Below are 24,927 nucleotides of genomic sequence, written 5' to 3' on the forward strand. Positions count from 1 at the left end.
TCAGATGAAGGCTATCGAAAAAGTCAACTGGAAAATCATGTTTACATTTCACTTGTCAATAAAACTTGAGTATCACCATGTGAAGGATTTCACCCCACTCCTCACTCCCAATAGCAAGGGTACAAACAAAAAAGAAGTGAAATTCAAGTTAAGGTAGCTGGAAAAAAATATGCCTGTGTTTGCCTACACATGCTAGCACATTTTTAAATGCTACAGATTTAACTACAAACAAATAAAAAGCAAACGACACACATTATATACTATTTTGAAAAGTCTAATGATCTTTTATATTTTAACCAATCTCTACGCCATACTCAGTGACATTATATTTATCTTATTTCACTCACTCATTCATTCATTCATGTACTTATTGAACACCTAATATAATATGCCAAGAAACGTACAGATGCTAAAGCAAGTTGGATGTTGTTCTTGTGCTCAAAAAAACTCACCCTAGTATGGGGAGAAAAGACTCCACTAACAGCTCTATACCACTTACTCGTGTATCTCTCCTACCTGGGTCGTCTTGCATTGTTACCCCACCCTCCAACCCCATATCTTGGGTGTTCTTTGGGATTCCATCTTCATCTGCTGGGTCCAGGGAGACAGCAAAGAAATAGGAACAAACCCTTGAGAACACCAGGTTTTACACATAACATACAATGAATCAAAAATCTTGAAGTCATCCTTGACCTCTCCTTTCCCAACATCAAGTCTAACTTCAGATTTTTCTTTTGACTCCTTCTCTCCCTTATCAATCATAAGGCTGTTGTCTTCATTTAAACCCTTAATAGCTAAGAATAAGCCTCTTACTTGACCTCTTTACCCCCATTCGATTCCATATTAGCTCTGCTATAATCAGAATTATCTTTCTAAAAACTTTTAATGGCTCTTCATTTCCTGATCTAAACTCCTTACCATAAAAAGTTCTTCAAAATCTGACACTTGGATCCCCAATGTCTACTTTATATTAGGCCAATTAAAGATCTGGTTTGGATCTTGTAATCATCGAAAAATAATTTCTGGATTACTGGAAACAAAGTTCTTAGACAATATGTAACAATTCATTACTAATATTTTTAGGCATGACAGAAGTAATGTAAATTCTAAATAATCTAGAAATAATCCGTACAGAGGCTGGAACAACTGGGCCTATTGGCTAGAGACATACATTCAGGAAACTGCCAAAAGTCAATTGGGAAAGAGTGAGTCGATTGCTTCTCCTTCTCTTGGATATTACTACCTTTAAAAAAGGAGCGGGGGGGTGGGGTGGGGGGGTAGGAAGAGACAGAATCTTTAAGACTACAGTATCATAAGTAAGTACTCCCAGGGACACTATATTCCAGGCACTATTAATTAATGGCAATGACCCACAGAAGAGCTTAAAAAAACAAAAAAAAACAGGACAGTATCCAGAGACAATTTATGCTGTTATCAATGTGCTAGAAAGATTACATACTTTCTCCTATTTAAAGCTCAAAACAACCCAATATTACTATCCTGTTTCATAGATGAGGAAATCTTAGGGCTAAGATGAGAATCCCAGTCTAACTGAAAGCCCATGTTCTTTCCAATGTAGCAAGTGAAGTACATAGAAATTCATATATTTGCTCCTTATTGCCAACAGATGTCACTTTTAAACCACAGCCATCTTGTGGCTTTGTGCAAACTACTGAGATCTCACTCTAAATAGTGTCATTACACAAGAGCTTTTCTGTTAAGTGAAATTATTTTTATCTCTCAAACTTGGCAAACAAAGTGTGCGGTGGTTACTGGAGAGAAAGACCTGATAGAGAGGGAAAACAGTGAAGAGAACAGAATCACACAGTGATACCAGGGCCAGACACCAAGGACTGCCTTCAGCTGCATAGAAAGCCAAATACCCAGAGGTGAGAGTGGGAAAGACTGACCAAGAGGTAGTCAAGAAGGCACCTGAGCTAGCAAAATGTCCTAAGGTAACCTTTCCTACATGGAAAAGACCAAAAGGAGTGATAGCCCCACAGGGCAAATGAGTCACTTGAGATTGGCAGACTAAAAGAGCAAACACCTGAATGCTGGGGGTCTAGATGTAGGAAGAATTTCTGAAGGGCCAGAAACTTGAGAGATCATTTGATGAGCTTCTCTCCTTATAGGCATAAAAGAGAAACTGTACCACCTTGAAGGCACAAAATACATGATATAGATATAACTGTGAAAGAAAAAGAACAAGAGGAAGCAGCTTTTAAAAGAAAAGGAACCAGAGGGATGAAAAGGAACCTCGTGCAAATGCAGCCGAGAGAACTGATCATGTGAGCCTCATGCAGATAACAATTATTTAAATTTGGATTAAAAAACTTTTTGTTTTACAGCATTTTTTGGAAAGTGTCCCAAAGCATACAGTAGTAAAAAAAAGACCTTACTCTTGAAAAACTCCAACTGGAAGAGAACAGAACCATGAGATCAGCTTGAAGTTTTTATGCTGAGAGCCCTCCCCACCCCCTACAAATATGGTGAAGGCAGCCACACAGCTCAAAGTGGTAGAGAAAATAATTCAGGGCTGGAAGTGCAGCTGGAAATTTAAGGCAGACATACTGGTAATGAAAGAACCACAGAAGCATAAAAATCTTGAGCATAAACTCTGCTCAGTTAAATTACACACGCATGGGGGGAGACCCCAGGTAGCCCCTACGGTAGATTATAGAAGAATTGAAAGCTACATGGCGTAAGATCTATGAGTTTGATGCTTTTTAAACTGAATGTATTCCCCAACCAGACAGCCCAAGCAGCAGAAAGCTGAGGCCCTTACTGGCTTGGGATGTCAGAGAGCAGAGACCACTACTGGCAGACAAAATAGATACTAGGAGGGAATCCCCAGAAGTAGAGGAACCACAAGGCGGATGAGCTCCAAAATCTGAGTATAATCTCTGCCCAAATTTTTGGCTGACCACCAAATTACACAGGTGCAGGAGAACCCTAACCCTTACCCCCACTCCCCAGGGGACCAAGCTAAAAAAAACAAGTAGTTGAAAGAAAAGAACTGAGCAGATATCAGCTGTCTCATACTGTGTATGTAGGAAACAAAGTTTGCAGATTGAGTCCAGGCAAGTTAATGGTCCACTAGAACAAAAACCTCCTGGGCTTCCCTGGTGGCACAGTGGTTAAGAATCCTCCTGCCAATGCAGGGACACAGGTTCAAGCCCTGGTCCGGGAAGATCCCACGTGCTGCAGAGCAACTATGCCCATGCACCACAACTACTGAGCCTGCATTCTAGAGCCCGCAAGCCACAACTACAGAGCCCACGTGCCACAACTACTGAAGCCCACGCACCTAGAGCCTGTGCTCTGCAACAAGAGAAGCCACTGCAATGAGAAGCCTGCGTACCGCAAAGAAGAGTAACCCCCACTCGTTGCAAGTACGGAAAGCCCATGCGCAGCAAGAAGACCCAATGTAGCCAAAAATAAATAAATTTTTAAAATATACATTAAAAAAAACAAATCCTGATAATCCTCACAAGAACACCAAAAATTTCAACCAAAAATTATGAGATCCAAAGAAACAAGACAGTAAAAAGGCAGTCAATGGAAACTGACTCCAAGTAGGTCCAGATGTAGGATTTAGCAAATAAGGACTTCAAAGCACATATTATAAATATACTTAAACAATTAAAGGAAAGTATATTAAAAGCATAAAACAAGAAAATGGTCTTAATGAGTGGCAGAAAGGGAATCTCAATAGAGAAGTGAAAATAAAAAAAATGAAAACTCAGCTCTAGCTGAAAAGAACTAAAATGAAAAATCCATTAGATGGGCACAATAGCAGATGGAATGACCAAAAAAAAAAAAAAAAAAAAATCAAGGAACTTGAAAATAGAGCATGAGAAATTACCCAACCCATAGAATAAAGAGAAAGATTAAAGAAAAACAACAGCTCTGCAGACACAGATGGGACAGCATCTAATGATACAACATGTAAGTAACTGGAGTCACTACTAATACACTCAACAAAATGGAATCTCAAAAGCATTATGATAAGTGAAAGAAGCAAGACTTAAAGCTTCCATACCATATGATTTCATTTATATAACATTGTCAGAAAGACAAAACTGTAGGGATTACACATAGAGCAGCAAGAGGTTAGAGCTGGGGTAATAGCACAAGGTAATTTTGGGGGTGACAGAACTATTCTGTATCTGGATTGTGGTGGTGGTGGTAGTTACACAATTGTATGCCTCTGTCCAAACCCCTAAGAACGATACACCAGAAAGAGAATTTTATTGCACTGAAATTTAAAAAGAATAAAACAGCAGCAGAGATGTTTAATAAATATTTACAAATGTCAAACATATTAGCATGACATAATTAAACCACTTTTGGATCAAAACCCCCACATCACACTACCCCCGGTACCATCCCAAGCATACTTAATCAACAGTCACCCTCCCACTGCCATAAATGACACATAAATTTTTGATCATGAAAACTGGTGAGAATTTTTCTACGTCTGCCACAATAGTAAGTGACTTAGAGAAAAGGTTTCGGAATCAGATAAAACTAAGTTGTATGACTTTGTACAAGCTTCTTAACCTCTAAGACCTCAATTTCTTTAAATGTGAAATGAAGAAAATAATACAATTCTCATTACCATTATTTTATCTATTACTAATATAACTGCCAATCAAATTATTATAAAGAATAAATAAGACAGGACACCTATATAATAACACAGTGCTGGGCACATTGCTGACTTTCTCTAGTAGACTACCAAATACAAATTTTGCATAATACTTCATTAATTCATTCATAACTTTCTATTTGCCTTTTGAGATCACCAGAGATGACGAGAATTCCTAGAGAGTCGCTCAACATTTATTGAGCATCCATAATGTGCTAGATGGCTGGAATAAAAAGGTGAATATGATATCATCCATGTCCTGGTTTAAATAATAATTATAAAATAATCACAACACAGGGAACAGGGGAAGAATGATTAGGGATACGATTTCTACTCATTTTGAGATTTCCCAATTTCTCCAAGGTACACCTGACCCTCCCCTGTTCTACTAAACATCAACATTTCATCAAAGAGCCATGTACTTTGGACACAATAGCTGGTAACAGTTTTAGGAGCTAAATCAAAACCTTAAGTCATCGGACTTCCCTGGTGGCACAGTGGTTAAGAATCCACCTGCCGATGCAGGGGACACATGTTCGAGCCCTAGTCTGGGAAGATCCCACATGCCGCGGAGCAACTAAGCCCACGGAGCCACAACTACTGAGCCCACACGCCTAGAGCCCATGCTCCGCAACAAAGAGAAGCCACCACAATGAGAAGCCCACGCACCACAACGAAGAGTAGCCCCCGCTCGCTGCAACTAGAGAGGGTCCACGCGCAGTGGCGAGGACCCAACGCAGCCATACGTTCATACATACATACATACATTAATTAATTTAAAAAAAACCTTACGTCATTCCTATAGTAACTATGATGTAAAACAAATATTTCACTCAGCTTAAAAGTAAATTTAAATCTCTGGAAGAACAGACAAATCATCCTAGTTTCTAACCTCTGTGAAAACTCCTTCAGTTATTTTTATCAGAATATTCTTGCTGTATCCGAGAAGCTTAAAATTTTTAAATTTTTTCTCTCATTTGGACATAACAACCTCCTTGCTACATAACAAATTACCACAAACCCAGTGGCTTACAATACCATATACTATCTTAGTTTCTGTGGGTTAGGAATCCGGCATAGTTTAGCTGGGTCCTCTACAAGGCTACAATCAAGGTGTCAACCATAATTAGATCCTCATTTGGAGGCTCAACTGGGGAAGGATCCACTTCCAAGGTTACTGAGATTGTAACAATTCATTTCCTTATGGCAGTAGGATTCAAAGCCAATGATGTAGATAGTAAGTCTGCTAGCAAAATGGAGTCTTACGTAACATAACTAGGAAAGTAACATTCCATTACCTTTAGCATATTCTTTTGGCTAGGAAGTCACAAATTCTGCTCACACTGAAGGCGAGGGGATTATACAAAGGCACAAACACCAGGAGGCAGGGATCATAGGAACTACTTTAGGGTCTGTCTATCTTATTGTCCAACACATTCTGCCTAGGTATGACACTGAAAGTTTAAGATTCTGCTCAGCCCTTGTTCTAATTATACATACCACTATACTAACACACACACACAAAACACATACATCCCTTTTATCTCCTTGACGTCACAGCACTATTTGTCACAGCAAAAACCTAGAACCAATCTAAATGTTCGTCAGAAATGAATTGGTTAAAAATCTGCACAGTATCATGCAACCAGTAAAAATAAGATACATACTGATAAGAAAAATATTCCAAGATATAATGTTATGCTAAAAAGCATGGTACAGATATGTATTATGTACTCCAATGTATTTTAAAAATATGTATGCAAACACTCATCCATGTTTTTATGTTTTTTAAAATGTCTAGAAATAACACATAATACTTCTAACTAGTTGCCTCTGAGGAAAGGCTGAAATGAGAGAAAGAAAGACTTACTTTTCATTGTATCTCTTATACTATTTGAACATACTATACATTGTTTTCATAATTGGGAGGGGGGCTACAGTTAAGTATTTGGAAATGGCTTTGTTATGGAAATTTTCTTCCTTGTTTAATTTTACTGCTTACCTATAGTTTTGTTTTTGTTTCTGATTGCTTAAATATGGTCAATACATATTGTAGGGGAGGAAAAATATCTTTTTCCCCTACCCTTCTAAATTTTCAACTGGGACCCCTGTAACAAGACATATTAACAAGAGAAAAGCATACAAGTTTATTTAATGTAAATTTTATTCAACACTGGAGCCTTCATAAGCAAATGAAGGCCCGAAAAAACAAACCTGAGTGTTCTTATGCCAAGTCTGATGAAGAGTGGAATATCGTGGAAAGAGTATATAGTAAATTGACGAAAACTTACTAGCATTATCTCTTGTTCAGATTTCTATGTTCCTTCACCTTCGGAGCTAAGATGCTCCTTTCCTCTAGGTATAGGGACACCTCTCATGAGGGTTTTATGACCTGCTTTAGAGGCAGGTCAGAAAGTTCCTCCAGCACATGCTGTTGCTCTAATTCCTTCTGCTTAAAATATTCAATACGTGAAGGTGCCATACTTTGGGGTAGCATGTTCTGAACTCCATCATTATGCATTGGTAGAATATGTTTCTGCCACAGGTCTTCCCTTAAACTGTAAGACTCCTTGAGGGCAAGAACAAAGGGTAACTCATATGTGTGTTCCCACACCTCAGTATACACGCTATATGTAAACTTTTACAAAATGTTTTAATTAATAAAATTAAGATGAAAGAAACCAAAGGGCATTTCATTTAACAGAATCCACCAGAGAAGAGGAAATACAAATTATGAAGATTTATAGGGAGTCTTTAACTTAGTTGCTTGTCTTTAAAAAGAATAATATTGTATAATCATACCCACCTATAATGTGAATCTCATCCTCAAATGACCAAAAAGTATCTAATGCTAATACTTGCTCTTAGGAACTATACACTAAGAAAATGGTGTTAAAAGAGGGAACATAACAAATATCCCTGGAAACATTTTTAAAGATATTATCAAATGACTCCTAATATTCCCCAAAAGATTCCTCAAAGCTGCCTAAATCTCACAGAAGCACTTTCAGATGTCAAGACTTATATTTTTCTTATTTGCTGCAGTTAAAATAAGGCAAGTAAATAAAGCTGAGAACTTTATTCAGGATATTTTTATATCCTGATTATAACAGATTATATCTGACTAAATTTTATGTAACTAGTTCCAGGATATCAAATTCAATTGACTTATGCTTTCATTCAAAATCTATTCATTGAGTACTTAGTATCTTTTCAGGCATTTTGCTAACTGCTAGGGATACACTAACAAACAGATTTAATAAAACTGCATGATTTTACATTAAAAGTAGGGTACTTTGTCTATTTAAAGGAATTCCTTATCAAATCCACCAAAATGTAAGACTCCCAAAGTCAGCTCATATTCAGCCCTTGATCTTCCAGAGGTGACCTGGAGATAAAATCTCTGAGTTCATTGATTTTATTACTTTTATAGAATTTCTATAAATTCTGTAAATAAATAATAAAATAATAATATTCAGTAATAAAAACTGAAATTTTGCTGATTTCTTGTTTAAGACATTAACACTTCAAGAACCATTTCATTTATCCCCCCCCCCCACCTTAAACAGCTCAATGTTTGAAAATCTTTCCCTATCTTAGGCCTTTTCTAAATACCTACATTACATAATTAGCATTATAATGGACTAGATGCTGTTTATAGTGCTAAATTCTTAAAACTCACTTAAAGGCATATATGATTTTTTTAATTTCCTAAAAAAAACTTAATGTTTTATTTTCTATGCGTATGTCCCTATTTTTCCTTTTCTTCTATGACTAACTAGTATTGCCTTCAAAACCGGCAACATCTTAGTTGAAGCAAATCACCTTGACATAAAATTTAATATAGGCAAATCTCCAATAAGCTGATGAAGTGCCTAAATCAAAGGAGATTACATTCAACTCCTAAGAACCAGCACCCTTTAAACAAACTCAGACTCAAACAATGTTTTATTTTTTCCTCCATGACCCTTTAAACAAAGTCAGACTTTTAAACAATGTTTTCTTTTTCCCTCTGAGAGGCTTTTTTAATAAGTTATATTATATTTTTCATATAACTTTTACTATGCTGTCGCATTTTGACCCATTCATTATCCCATTACCTTCCATTCCTTTCAGATTTTTGCTCGTTTACCTGCCCTCAATTCAATAGGCTAGAAAAGGCCCTAAGTATGATTCAAGGTCTAGACTGCAGTATTGCCCAACAGAACTTTGTCTGATAATGGAAATGTTCTACATCTGCACTGTCCAAAAAGTAGCCACTAGCTACATGCAGCTATAAAACACTTGAAATGTACAACTGATGAAATGAATTTTCAATTTTCCATTTTAACTCTTAATTTGAATAGCCATATGTGGCTGTTACTACCATATATGATAGAATAATAAGCAATGACCAATACATATCAGAATGGGCTCCTGAACAATAAGGTCAAGCCATCCTCCTTTGGAAAGGTTACCAGACTGGTGGTAGGTATGAGATATGCCTCAGCACTAAATGAATTACACCAAAATATGCAGTGAGATTTTTCAAGCAGGATAGAGGTACAGGAGCTAGATGCTAGTATCTAATTCAGGAAGTCTTGGATAATAAGGTGGATTTTCATATACATTTTCTATGCTAATCCATATATCAAGCCTACAAGACACAAGAGGTATCATCTATTATATAAAAGTGATCTCTTTTTAAAAACTGAGAAACTGGCTTAAAGGGATTATGTTATTTGCCTAATGTCACATAGCTAATAAACTGGGACTCAAATACACATCTGTACAAATTCAGTGCTTCTTCCACCATACTATACTGTCTCTCAAGTTTAATACACAACCCATCAAAACGCTATGCCCAGAAAATAAAAAGTGCTAGTGGTCACATTTCAAATCACTAAGAGACAGATAGCTAGATGACAGATTCAAGGTTAGATAGAGAGGTTCTAAAAAACTGGTCAACTATTTCAGCAGAAAATCCTTTCCTTCCTCACATACTATCTCTCCCAAATTCCACATTATTAAAAAAAATCAAAGTAGAACACAAAACTATAAAGAATTAAGAAAAATATATAAGTGAACATTTATCTGACTCTCAGAATAAAGAAGGAATTTCTAAGCCTCAAATCAGAGGAAAAAAAATATGAGAAACAGGAACGTGCAGTCAGACACTTTATGCTCACATTTGCAACAAAGACTAGTGAAAACTTCATCAGGGATCAGAATTGGGACTGCAGACCACTTGCAAAAAGCATTAGTTTAGACTACATAAAAATTCAAACTATAAAAGATAAATGAAAAGCTATAAAAATGTATATAACAGATAAGATTTTAATCTTAAATATAAGGAATATTTATAAATCATATTAAAAAAATCGAACACTATGATGGAAAAACATGCAGAGTTCATTAAGTTAGCAATTTACAAAAAGAATACTAGCTGCCAAAAAGGGGTAAAGAGGAAATATTCAACCTCACTAGTAATATAAGAAACCCAAGTTAAATCTGAGATGTTTAACTGATCAAATTGTCAAAGATTTCTTGGTTTGTTTTCATGATAACCAGTGATGGCTAAAGAACAGGGGAAAAGGCTACTCAGGCTTGTGGGAATATAAACTGTAAAACCTGGAGGGTGTCACACATTTTAACACAAGAATCCCAGTTTTAAATTTTTATCCTGAGAAATATGTTTATCAAAGAATTTATAGTGAGGGGAAGGAGAGGGAAAGGGGGAAGGGGAGGAGGAAGGGAATGTTCACTTTTAAATCTAGTTATGTATTTGTTATACTATTTTAATTTCTCAAAAAAAAAATTTAAGTCATTACATACAGAATGATCCCAATTGTGTGTGTGTGTGCACGTGTATGTGTATACATGTGTTTATGATTGGAAGCAATTATCACTGGGTCATGGGATTAAGATGCCATTTTCTTCTTTGCTTTTTGGTGACTGTCCCAAATTGTATGCAATGCATTGCATGTTCATATTCAGAAAGAAATTACTCAAAATAATCTACTTTTATAAGTAATTTTTCAAAGTACTCATAAAACAATTTCAAAGCCAACAAGTATTCAAGGTTACTGTTAAAAAGTATCATTCACTAGGGAAGCAAAGATGATCAAAGATGTCATACCACTTTTATTCTAAAATATGGCACCTTTTCCCTTTCTTAATGTTTTCAATTCAACTAACTTGAGTAGCTGCACATACATATATATAAACAATGCACGTACATGTATGTAAATAGTACTATGTATATATTACATATACACAAAAAATGAAAAAGAGATTGAGTGAAAAAAAATAAGTATAAATGGAAGTTCTGCTGTTTTCTTCATATGGTACAATAAATAAGTTTTATCAAACTCAGGTAATAAGGCCTAATCTGCCGTTTAGTTATCTCTTCCAAACACTAGAGTATTAATGATTTTAAAATACTTTCAGTATTACAGTTTTATAACTTCACTAGTCTCTAATAACTAAATATTCTCTCTTTGAAAAGAGAAACTCAGGCAATTTGGAATATTCAACAAGAAGAAAATAATAGTGCCCCACAGTTACCATCTTACAGGAACTTCTCTAGGAAAATTCTAAATTAACAAATTAGGAGCCAAAAGGACAGAGCAGACTGCATCGCTTGCTCTCAAGATGTGAGAAAAATAAGATTCGATCCTGCATTGTATAAAGCAAACTGCCCTGAATGAAATAATTACCTTTAAAATAATTCAGCACTATTTGCATGACCATCTAAGAATGAGAAAAGTATAAAAACATTTTGTTGCACAATTATGCCCCTGAGATACTTCCTCAGGTATCTGAGCTTTTAAATTTACTTTTAATGTAGTCCACAAACAGAAAACTCAAGATAATTTTCTATTCATCTGCTACCAGCAATGATAGTCAAAGATCTTAAAAGAAAAATAATCCAAATTAATAAAAATAAAAATTTTTTTAGAGATGATAACAGTATCCCAATAGATGATTTTTAAAATGTCATGCCATTTCTCTCTACAATATATTCTCTTTTCGCTTTTCTCTGCTGTCCCACCTGGCATTCAAATTACAGAGAAGAGAGGAGATGGCCAAGATGGTATAGTAGGAAGACCCTGAACTCATCTCCATCCAAGGACACACCAAAATTACAACTACTTACAGAGCAACTATCTATAAGAACAACCTGAAGATTAGCAGAAAAGATTTTCCAAAACTAAAGACATAAAGGAACCACATGAGAGGGGTAAGAGGGGCAGAGACACGATATTGTCAGGACCCACATCACTCAGTCAGCAACCCGCAAATGGGAGGAATATCACAACTGGTCCTCCCCAAGGAGCAATGGGTCCAAGCCCCACAGCAGGTTCCCCAGTCCAAGGGGTTGTGCACCAGGAAACAAGCCCCCAGAACGTCTAGCTTTGAAAACAGGAGAGCTTATGTTTGGGAGCGTGGGAGGTGGGGAAGGGGTGTTAGGAAACTGAGACTCTGCTCTTAAAGGGAGCACACATAATCTCAACATGCTCCAAGTCCCAGACCAGAGGCAACAGTTTGAAAGGAGCTTGGGCGAGACCACTTGCTGATCTTGGAGAGCCTCCCAGAGAGGCAGGAGGCAAATGGGACACCCCTTGGGGGAGGAAATGATGGCAACAGCCATTTTGGGGAGCTTGTTCTACCATAACACCAGTACAGACAAGCTCCATTTTGGAATCCTCCCTCTAACCGATTAGTGCCAGGGACCCAACACAACCCTCCAGTGAGCCAGCACCAGCCCTGTGCCCACCAGGCCCTGTAGAGAGCCACACAAGAAGCCTACCCTGCCCTCCAGGAGGCTTGCAGCCACCACATAAGGCACAGCTAACTGGACAGGGGACAGCCCTGCCTACCAGCACACTCACAGTACTCAGCCCCAGCACAACATAAAGGTTCATGCAGTCTACATAAGAGGCACCTCTAGAGCATACAGCTCTGGTGACCAGAGAGGAGTGTGCTGCTGGGCCCCACAGGACATCTCCTACATGAGGCCACTTCAAGATCAGGAAACATAAGCAACCTACCTAATACATTGAAAGAAATACAGAGATTTGGCCAAATGAGGAGATAGAGGAATATATTCCAAATGAATGAACAAGACGTAGCCTCAGAAAAAGAACTAAATGAAGTGAAGATAAACAATCTACCTGAAAAGGATTCAAGGTAGGTAGTGATCATAAAGATACTCAACAAACTCAGGAGAAGAATGAATGAACATGGTGAGAAGTTTCACAAATAGCTAGAAAATACAAAGAAGAACCAAACAGATACAATAAAGTGAAATAAAAAATACACTACAAGAAATCAACAGTACATTAGATCATACAGCAGAACAGATCAGCAATCTGGAAGACAGAGTACTGGAAATCACCCATGCTGAAGAGAAAAAAAACAAAAGAGAATTTTTAAAAATAAGGATAGTTTAAGAGACCTCTGGGACGACATACAGCGTACTAACATTATAGGGGTCCCAGAAGGAGAAGAGGGAGAGAAAGGGGGCAGAGAACTTACTTGAAGACATAATAGCTGAAAATTTCCCTAACCTAGGAAAGGAAAAGACATTCAGGTTCAGGAAGCACAGAAAGTCCCAAACGAGATGAACCCAAAGATGTCCACACCAAAACAAATTATAATTAAAATGGCAAAAGTTAAAGATAGAGAATCTTAAAAGCAGTGAAAGAAAAGCCAACTAGTTACATACAAGGAACTCCCAAAAGACTATCAGCTTTTCAGAAGAAGCTGCAGGCCAGAAGGGAGTGGCCTGATATATTCAAAGTGATGAAAGAAAAAAACCTAGAACCAAGAATACTCTATCCAGCAAGGTTATCATTCAGATTTGACGCAGAAACAGACTTTTACAGACCAGCAAAACCTAAATGAGGTCAGCATCACTAAACCAGCTTTACAAGAAATGTTGAAAGAACTTCTCTAAACAGAAAAGGCCACCACTAGAAATATGAAAATTATGAGAGGAAAAGTATCACTTGTAGAGGCAAACATACAGTAAAGGTAAGAGATCAACCATTATAAAGCTAGTAAGAAGGCTAAAGACAAAAGTAATAATATATATCCATAATAAGACACAATAACAAAAAGATTTGAAATATGATGCGAAAAATATTAAATGTGCAGGGGGTAAAAATTTAGGGTGTTTAGAATCTGTTCAAAATTAAGAGATCTATCAACTTAAAACAATCACATACGTGTGTGTGTGTGTGTGTGTGTGTGTGCGTGCACAACTGCATATGGCTATTTGCTAACCTCATGGTAACCACAAACCAAATACCTATAATAGATACATACACAAAAAAGAGAATAAAATTCAAACGTAACACTAAAGACAGTCATCAAATCACAAGGGAAGAAAGCAAAAGAAGAGAAGAACTACAAAGAATTTCAAAAGCAACCAGCAAAGAATTAAAATGGAAAAAGTATATACCTATCAGTAATTAACGTAAATGGACTAAATGCTCCAATCAAAAGACAGCGGCTGAACAGATTCAAAAAAGAAAAAACCATATATATGCTTCCTACAAAAGACTCACTTCAGATTTAAAGTTATATACAGACTGATATTGAGGGGATGGAAAAAGGTATTCCATGCAAGTGGCAAGAAAAGAAAGCTGGAGCATCAATACTTATATCAGACAAAATAGACTTTAAAACAAAGACTGTAACAAGAGTAAAAGAAGGACATTATATAATGATAAAGAGATCAAGCCAACAAGAGGATATAACAATTGTAAATATATATGCACCCAACATAAGAGCACCTAAATACATAAAAGAAATATTAACAAACATAAACGGAGAAACTGACACTAATACAATAACAGTAGCAAACTTTAATTAACACCTCACTTACATCAATGGACAGATCATCCAGACAGAAAATCAATAAGGAAACAGTGGCCTTAAATAACACATTAGACCAGATGGATTTAATAGATATGTATAGAACATTTCATCCAAAACCAGCAGAATACACATTCTTTTTAGTGCAAATGGACAGATCAGAAGCTAGGCCACAGAACAAGCCTCAATAAATTTAAGAATACTGAAAATATATTAAGTATCTTTTCTGTAAACAGTATGAGACTAGAAACAAACTACAAGAAAAAGACTACAAAAGACACGAACATGTGGAGGCTAAAAAAACATGCTACTAAACAACCAATGGTTTACTGAGGAAATCAGAGAGGAAATCAAAAAATACCTGGAAACAAATGAAAATGTAAATACAACAATCCACATCTCTGGGACACATCGAAAGTAGTTCTACGAAAGAAGTTTGTAGTGATACAAGCCTACCTCGGGAAACAAGAAAACTCTCAAATAAACAACCTAACCTTACACCTAAAGGAACTAGAAAAAGCAGAACAAACAAACCCGAAATTAGTAGAAGGAAAGAAATCATAAATATCAGAGCAGAAGTAAATGAAATAGAGACTAAAAAATTAAAAATTTAAAAAAAGTAAACACCAATGAAATTATGAGTTCTTTGAAAAGATAAACAAAACTGATAAACTTTTAACCAGACTCATCAAGAAAGAGAGGGCCCAAATAAATAAAATCAGAAATGAAAGAAATAAAATCAGAAACGACACCACAGAAACACAAAGGATCATAAGAGATTACTAAGAACAAATATATGCCAATAAAATGGACAATCTAGAAGAAATGGATAAATTCCTAGAAACATAAAAATCTCCCAAAAATGAATCAGGAAGAAATAAAAAAATATGAACAGACCAATTACCAGTAATGAAATTGAATCAAGTAAAAAAAACTCCCAACAAACAAAAGTCCAGGACCAGACAGCTTTACAGGTGGATTCTACAAAACATTTAAAGAAGAGTTATCACTCATCCTTCCTAAACTATTACAAAAAATTGAAGAGGGAGGAATGCTTCTTAACTCATTGTACAAGGCCAGTATCACCCTGATACCAAAACCATGCAAAGATACCACAAAGAAAGTAAATTACATGCCAGTATCTCTGATGAACACAGATGCAAAAATCCTCAACAAAACATGAGCAAACTGAATTCAACAATACATAAAAGGGATCATATACCATGATCAAGTGGGATTTATCCCAGGGATGCAAGGATTTTTCAATAAACGCAAATCAAAGTGATACACCACATTAACAAGCTGAAGAATAAAAATCATATTATCACCTCAATAGATGCAGAAATAGCCTGTGACAAATTTCAAATCCATTTATGATAACAACTCTCAACAAAGTGGGTATAGAGGGAACATACCGCAACATATTAAAGGCCATATATTACAAAACCACAGCCAACACCATATTCAACAGTGAAAAGCTGAAAGCACTTCATCTAAAATCAGGAACAAGACAAGGATGCCCACTCTCGCACTTTTATTCAACATAGTGTTGGCAATCCTAGCCATAGCAACCAGACAAGAAAAAGAATTAAAAGGAATCCAAATCAGAAAGGAAGAAATAAAACTGTCCCAGTTTACAGGTGACATGTTACTAAGTATAGAAAATCCTAAATACACTACTAAAAACCACTAAACTAATAAATTCAGTAAAGTTGCAAGATACAAAATCAGTATACAGAAATCTGGTGCATTTCTATACACTAACAATAAACTATCAGAAAAAGATATTAAGAAAACAATCTCATTAACAACTGCATCAAACAGAATAAAATAACTAAGAATACATCTAAGGAGGTAAGAGACCTGGACCCAGAAAACTATAAGACATCAATGAAGAAAACTGAAGACAACGCAAACAAACGGAAAGATTTACCATGCTCATAGAAGAACTAATATTGTTAAAATGACCATATTACCCAAGGCAGTCTAAATCAAAATACCAATGGCATTTTTCACAGAACTACAACTAATAATTCTAAAATTTGCATGGAAACAAAAGATCCCAAATAGCCAACAATCTTGAGAAAGAAGAACAAAGCTGGAATATCATGCACCCTGATTTCACACTACACTACAAATCAAAACAGACACACAGATCAATAAACAGAATACAGAACCCAGAAATGGACTCACACTTACATGGTCAATTAATCTACAACAAAGGAGACAGGAATATACAATGAGTAAAAGACAGCCTCTTCAATAAATGGTGTTGGGAGAACTGGACAGCTACATACAGACAATCAAAGTGTACTAATTTCTCATAGCATATACAAAAACAAACTCAAAATGGAATAAAGACTTAAATGTAAGACCTGAAACTATAAAACTCCTAGAAGAAAACATAGGCAGTAAGCTCTCTGACATAAGTCTTAGCAATATTTTCTTGGATCTGTCTCCTCAGGCAAGAGAAACTAAAGAAAAATAAACAAATACGACTACATCAAACTAAAAAGTTTTTGTACAGCAAAGGAAACTATCAACAAACTGAAAAGGCTGCCTACTGAATGGGAGAAGATATTTGCAAACAACATATCCAACAACAACATATCCAACAATGGGTTAATATTCAAAATATACAAAGAATTCATACAACTCAACATCAAAAAAACAAACCACCCAATTAAAAAACAGGCAGAGAAAAAAAAAAAAAAAACAGGCAGAGGACCTAGACATCTTCCCAAAGAAGACATACAGCTGGCCAACAGACACATGAAAAGATCACTAATCATATTAAAACCACAATGAGATACCACCTCACACTTGTCAGAATGGCTATCATCAACAAAACAATAAATAACAAGTATTGGCAAGGATGGAGAAAAGGGAACCCTCGTGCATTGTTGGTGGAAATGTAAACTGGTACAGCCACAAGGGAAAACAGTATAGAGGTTTCTCAAAAAATTAAAAATAGAACTGCCATATGATCCAGCAATTTAACTTCTGGGTATTTACCTGAAGAAGACAAAAACACCAATTTGAAAAAATATGTGCACCCTATGTTCACTGAAGCATTATTTACAATAGCCAAGGTATGGAAGCAACCTAAGTGCCCATGAATAGATGAATGGATAAAGAAGATGTGGTACATAAATACAGCAGAATATTTTTCAGCCATTAAAAAAAAAAAAAAAGAAACCTCACCATTTGCAACAACATGGATGGATCTAGAGGGTATTATACTAAATGAAATAAGTCAAAGACAAATACCATACGATCTCACTTATATGTGGAATCTAAAAAACAAAGAAAACAAGACAAAATGAAAACAGACTCACAGATACAGAGAACAAACAGGTGGTATCCAGAGGGGAGACAGGTGGGGGGTTGAACTATGTGAAGGGGATTAAGAGGTACAATCCTCCAGTTATGAAACAAGCCACAGGGACGTAATATACAGCATAAGGATATGGTCAGTACTATTATACAGTAAGTTTTATTGGGACAGATAGTTAATGGACTTATCACTGTCATTTCACAATGTATGCAAATGTCAAATCACTATGTAGTACACCTGAAATTAACATAATATTGTACATCAACTATATTTCAATTTTTAAAAGATTACTTAGAATACCAGATATCAGTCAATGGATAGTCAATGCCAACATGAAAAGCAAGAAAGAGATTCCTACTGTTCATTGTGGACTAGAATAAAGAAAAAGAAAAAAACTTCTGTAATTTCCAGTGGAAGAGTCATATTGTCAAGGCTGTAAATAGCCATTTGAATTTGTTCCCTATAAATGAGACAGCTAGATGTAAATGTAAATTCCCCTGATGTGTCTTAAGATCACCAGACAGTATGCTATTTTCTGAGCATAAACACAGTACAAAGGGCTGACAAGTTATATTCACTTTACTATTTACATAGCACTTGTGTATATTTTATTTCATTTCATTCTTAAACTCCTGACAATTGTGTTCTATCTCCATTTTTCATGTGAGCCAACAACAGCTCAGAGTAGTTAAGTAACTTATGTCATAGAGCTAACAGTCGGCTTTAAACACAGATCTAAGTGATCCCAAATAAGGTATTCCAAGTAGAAAAGTATGATTACAATGTTAAATGACCTTAGAAAAGTGTTATTCATAGTTTCTAATCAAGTACTTCAATTAGTACTTCACTGTGACAGACTCTCACCCTCAACCAAATAACAAATGTTAATTTCAGTTCATGACCAAAAGTACTAACAGACCATTCATTTCAACTACAAAGATAAAAATAAGTACCATGTAATCAGATATCTTACATTTTTAAACAGAAAAATATAATTAAACTATTAATTAGGATTTAAAAAGATGCTTTTATTGGCATAGATACCTTTTAGCATCTTACAAATCTTCAGAAATCTTGTGACATAAGGTCACATATTCCACATAAAATCTTTCCTCTTTAATGTCAAGTTTCTACTATTTCAAGTATTTTAGCTCACTGTATTCTCATTGCCTACATCGAACATTTACCAACCTCTTAATCCTCTCCCAAAGAGCATCTCTTTGAATTCTGATTGCTTACCTTCCATCTCTGAGCTCTAGATTGCTACCTGCTTAACAAGGCAGGTCTCAGTTTCAAGATGCCAAAGTAAACCAGAGCAAGCCATAGTAGGGAAATGCAACATTAGCTTAAACCCTAATAAACATTCTATCCAAGAGGAGACAAGATTTCAAAATAGTTCTTCTTCCATTAATGAGCATCTTTCTCCCTTACTGTGGGTTTATAACCAACAAAGAAACAAACAAACAAAGGAGTCAGACAAAGATAAAAATACAGCTGAAATCAGTGGCCAAAAAAGCTACTTATTAACTTCAATTGTAAACTAAACTTAAAACTGTTTATTTTTCATTTCCTTCTCCCTCATAGGGTCCAGCCTGCTCAGATAAATCCACCCTACAGGGGAGTAGAGAATGTTATGTCCTAAGAATTGAGAGCTCTAAAAACAGAACCAGAAGTCACTGAGCAAAAGCATACTCAATTCCTTCTCCAGTCCTCACCTAATCCTTCCTTGAGAGGGCATCTCACCCAAGGAGTTGAAAGAAGGGGGAAAGCTACTTCCAAGAGAACTTCCTTACTTTACAAGTCATGTAGAAACATGGGGAGAGGAAAATGATGGTTCTTCCTTCAACAAACAATCTCCAAAAATACATAACAGATTCTTCAGGATGTTTTTTAAACTCTCAAAGAGGAACACCTCACAGAATACACATCTTCTCCTGTTTCACTTCCCACACCAGAGAAAGGCAGGGATTGGATGAAGAGGTATTAGACTAACTTGACCTAAGAAGACTGGGCTAAAAGAGAGAAACAAGAAGACTGGGCTAAAAGAAAGAAAACTAAGTCTGCAAACTCCCAAAGTAGTCCTGATTAAAACCCAATATTCTATTTCCGTTACTCTAGGAGGTGCATCGACAGATGAATGGATAAAGAAGATGTGGTGCATATATACAATGGAATATTACTCAGCCATAAAAAGGGATGAAATTGAGTTATTTGTAGTGAGGTGGATGGACCCAGAGTCTGCCATACAGAGTGAAGTAAGTCAGAAAGAGAAAAACAAATACCGTATGCTAACACATATATATGGAATCTAAAAAAAAAAGGTACTGATGAACCTAGTTGCAGGGCAGGAATAAAGAGGTAGACATAGAGGATCATAGAGGATGTACTTGAGGACATGGGGTGGGAGGGGGAAGCTGAGGCGAAGTGAGAGTAGCAACGACATATATACACTACCGAATGTAAAACAGTTGGCTGGTGGGAAGCAGCAGCATAGCATAGGGAGATCGGCTCGGTGCTTTGCCATGACCTAGAGGGGTGGGAAAGGGAGGATGGGAGGAAGGCTCAAGAGGGAGGGGATATGGGGACATGTGTATGCATGTGGCTGATTCGCTCTGTTGTACAACAGAAACTAAGACAGTACATTATACTCCAATAAAGATCTATTTAAAAAACCCAAAATTCTATGTAGTCTTTGCATAAGTTATGATAAATTTAGTTGTAAAAGGCAGAGCTCTTTGTAAAACTGCACGGTAGTCTAAGTGGTACTTGACCATTTCTATCTTCCTTTTTCAAACTCTCTCCCTCACCTAGCCTCCTTTCTCACCCTTACTCCCATCGAAGACCTTCACCTTGCCCTCTTATAAGCCTAAGATTCACTTCTTTCTTAGGACTGACCTCTAAACTCTCATTCCCCACAGCCCAACTAAGTATGAATCAGATTATGTGATTAAAGTACTTCTCACTAATGGGTAAATGTGGTTTAATCCACGGGGTTCAATTCCACAAATATCATTAAGCTCTCCTATGTATAAGGCACTGTGTTTAATCAATCAAAATACCTATTCTTCTTACAAGAAAAACTAGCTAACTCAAATCAATCTTGTAATGGATAATGTAAAAGAGAAGCACATGAGTGCTTGCTTCACCTCACACTTTCCCCTTCCCATTTCTTCCCATCTCGATGCCCCTCCCCCCTACCCCATCTGCCACGGAATAAAATCCAAGGAATCAATATTGCTTCCAATAAAAGTCAATGACTGGGAAGACAAAGTGGGATGGTACAGCAAACAATAAACATTCAAAAGCATAGATGAGTCAGTAGAGGGTCTCCTAGATTTATTTTACATATTAATCGCAAATACAATAAAGGGCTTCTCAATAAATCAATTCCCTTACAAGATACCTTTGCTTTGCTCAGAACCCTCAGTTATTAAACCATAAATACTGAGAGGGTTTTTTCAGTTATTTCCACAGTTAAAATATTACTAAGTATCAGTTCAATCTGCCCCACCATATTTAAAGGCTATTAAATTGGCTATTAAACTCACCTGTTTTCAATTAGAGTTGACATTTTCCCACAAGTACTCCTAGGTTTGAAATTCCAAACTAACTGGCATACTTACTTTAACTCTTTTTTTTTCCAGTTGTAAAATTTATTAATTCTTACTCATAACACAGGTCCAAACCTGGAGAGCAGGATACAACTACTGACAGGTTTGGGTTTGCTTGGGCCACATGAAGTTATTTTTAACTGTTTCAAGTAGTTGTCAATATTTTTAAAAGTCAGGAGAACTGCAAGCAAAAATTTAGATTTCCTGTGTTCTCTTGAGAAGGCTGGGCCCATATTCATTATGGCACTGATCAGGTGAACGTGAGAACTGGATAACCCTCTTAGATGAGGCATAAACTCTTTAGTGTATTTCACTCATTTTTATTTTCATATGCCTAGTATCTGAAGGCATGCGAGTTTGCTATTCATAACCTATTCCTTTGAAAGGTGCATAATATTTTCCAGGTCACTTCAACACTTCGCTAAGTCACCTAATGTAAAAAGCCACAAAGCAGGACATATTGGTTTGTAACCTCATGGCTAATAATAAAAAATTTTCACAACGCTTAGAAGAAAGGTTGAGAAAGAAAAAAATTCAGACTGGTGGAAGGGTGACATACAGAATGTAAAAAGCCCATCTGAAAGTTTTTTTGGGAGAAAAAAAAAGGTGAAATCTCAAAAACATTGTCAAGACACTGAAAGCTTTCCTGACTCCATGGTTCCTTGCCATACTCCATGCTTCAGAACCTCCCTTCCCACTTTGTCTTTATGTGTAAACAATATCAGTTAGGTCATAAACTCTGAGAAATGTTAGGAAATTTATGAAACACATTTACACCTTCAAAAATAATTCTCCTCACACACTTTTTTAACAGTCTTTATCCACCATCAAATCCTCTCCCAAGTATTTTCTACTGCTTTCCGCTTTGTATTCTAATGACAACTACAGTCCTCATTTTCAAGGTTTGGGCTTCAGCCCTGGACGGGCTCTCCAGTACACAAACTTTTTTGGCCGGTATAGCTGCACCCCTTATTATATCTCTTATACCAATTTCTACAATCTATTTCATTCAAAATTTATCTGTAACTCCCTCTCTAAAGTCTTGATCAAATTGTAGGGGGGGTGGTGTACCCAGTTGTCCAAAGAAAATCAATATACTGTGATTTTTCTCTGATATTGTTAAATAAAAAGCATGAAGACTCTTAAAGATTAAAAAACATTTAAGTAAATTTTATATGCTAAGTGCATAAAGCGACAAGCGAGTGATGCTCTCTATCTTTAGCATGTCTGGACTAGTGACTTCTCATCATGAACTCAAAATACTGAGGAGAAAGATTAGTAGGAAATCTGTGAAGCCCAGTGATGGTCACATTGCGCCCACACTAACAAATTACTAAGTGATGTCTCACCTCCCTGCACCCCATTCCCGAGGATAAAGGGTGTGAGGAGACTTGAATCTGAAAAAGAAAAAAATAAGCAGCTTTTCTGTGCAAGTTTGGGGAAAACAAAGCGTTACCGCACGTGATACCGTTACAGCATAAAATCACTCAACACCTTATTGGGGTCTCACTCCTCTTCACCCAAAGCGAGACTCGGGCCACCTTAGCCCCTATTGTGATGCACTCGCCTCAGGACCTCGCGGCGTTAACCCAGGATGACAGAAAAGGGGCGGCGCACACTGTTCCTCTGCCCTGGGAAGGAGGGTTAAGGGTATCGCCTTCATCTCTGGGGAAAGGCCTCAGTACTCCCAACCCAAAAACAGCACCCCCGAAACCCAACTCCCTTCCCTGCCTCTCCGAACTGGGCGCCAGCGGCCACAGCCCAGAACCTCACCCACGGTCCCCTAGCAGGGTCCGGGACGTCCAGACCACCACCAGAGCAGTCCAGCTCTCAAGCCCAAACTCGCCCTCCGCCCCCACCAAAGCCCAGCCTCCAGCGCCGCCCCCACCGAGTTCTCCAAACTGAGTCCAGTCACCCTCGAACCTGTAGTCCCCCTTGAGTGTCCAGGCACAGGCCGGGGCCAGCGACACCTCCGCTTTCTCCCCAACTGGATCCCTCCGGAGGCGTCTGAGGCGGCGAGCGCTGCAGCAGCTGCGGCTACAAGAGCCGCCCCAGCAGGTTACAGGCCGGCTCCTGGGGTGCTTCTCGCGAGATCCCGCGGTTCGAAAAGGCGAGAGTAGCTGAGTTCTCGCGAGAATGGTGGCTCATCGCGCAGGAGTTGGGCGGGGCGCGGAGAGTGCGGGCGGTTGAGGGAGTGGCTGCCTGGGGTGGGCGTTGAGCCTGGGGGCAGGCGCCGCAGAGTGTAATGCGCGGTTACTCACAGACGTCAGCTCGGCATCAAACGCGAGCTTCGCACCTGAGTGGCTGCGAGCAGATTTATCCCCCAAATCTTTGAATCCCACGTTTTTCCTTGGTTTCCTGTCACCGTTAGAAAAAAGCGGACAGCGTCTCCAGCCCAGAGTTAGAGAATACCTCGAGGACGCTGAGTTTACTCAAGGAAAGCGTTTCCCTCAACTGAGCGAACTCCAAATTCGCCTTTGCCGGCTCAGCTGGCGGTTATTAACCCGCCTGGGTTCAGGAAAGGCGGTCCTCGTGAGGGCCACCTTCTATTTCCTAGCGTCCGCAGCTGTTTGTTTTTAAACGCTGGGTTGGCGGGAACCGGTGTGCCATCTGGAGCTCTTGCAGTTGGGCCCCTGTGGAATGTCGACAGTAACCTGGGTGGGATATTATTGCTCCTTGTGGCAGAAGGTCGCCAGTCATAGAGTTTCAGTCACTCAACTTTACTGAGCCTACTGTGTGTCACATGCTGGACTACACAGAGAAATGAAAGACACAGTCCCCAACCTCGAAGCTCACACCCTGGGGGCGAGACCCACCCGAAAACAGATAATCCTGTTACACGGTGGTAAAGGCCGAGCTGTGAGCTGAGAGGGAGGAACCGGCTCGGCCTGCCATGTTGAGGAAGCCTCCACCAGGGAGTGACATGTGAGCTGAATCTTGAAGGATGAGTAAGAGTTCCCCAGTTTTGAGAAGAGTGGGAGGAGCGCTGCAAGCAGAGGAAGCGGAAAGGAAGAGGACCTGGTTTGAGTAATTTGCTATGAAAACAGATTTTGCCAGAAAGAACTTTGCTGAAAAGCTTTTAATCACTGTGGAGTTGGGAAGAGAAAATTCCCTGGCTTCTACATGTGCTAACCAAAATGTTTTTCAAACCAGTGTTTATGCTAAGGAGATGAGCAGTTGAGCTGCACGATAGAGGATAGTGAACATCCTCGTCCTCATCTAAGGACACTACATGTGAGAGACCTAAGGGAAACAGATTATTGTCGTAGTATCCCAAGTTATTATCATTGCCACATTCTGCTAAAGTGGAAATCTTTGAAGATTTCTAAGACAGAAGAAGAATCTAATAGTTTTGTAATACAGGTGTATCTCATGGAGAAACTTCAAGAAAAACCTCAGGCAACAAAATAACAAAAACTCCATTGGCCTTATGTATTATCATAGCTTTCTTCTGTAAGATAAGA

General features: G+C 37.7%; 1 protein-coding gene across 7 annotated transcripts in view; it reads right to left on the reverse strand.

Moving 5' to 3' along the window:
* BTBD10 (BTB domain containing 10) overlaps positions 1-23,570 on the reverse strand; it is a 77,944-nt gene extending 54,374 nt beyond the window's left edge. For 2 of the 7 annotated variants that reach the window (XM_082476044.1, XM_082476037.1), the window contains exon 1: positions 23,387-23,568. The gene's annotated coding sequence lies outside the window, so the exon portion shown is untranslated. Of the gene's footprint in view, positions 1-22,812; positions 22,861-22,957; positions 23,095-23,386 lie in introns of all 7 variants that reach the window. The other 5 variants (XM_082476041.1, XM_082476043.1, XM_082476038.1 and 2 more) reach the window with 5 other exon arrangements.
* Positions 23,571-24,927: the final 1,357 nt, after the last annotated feature.

This window comes from Balaenoptera physalus (genome assembly GCF_965194825.1).
Source record: "Balaenoptera physalus genome assembly, chromosome: 10".
Lineage (NCBI taxonomy): Eukaryota > Metazoa > Chordata > Mammalia > Artiodactyla > Balaenopteridae > Balaenoptera > Balaenoptera physalus.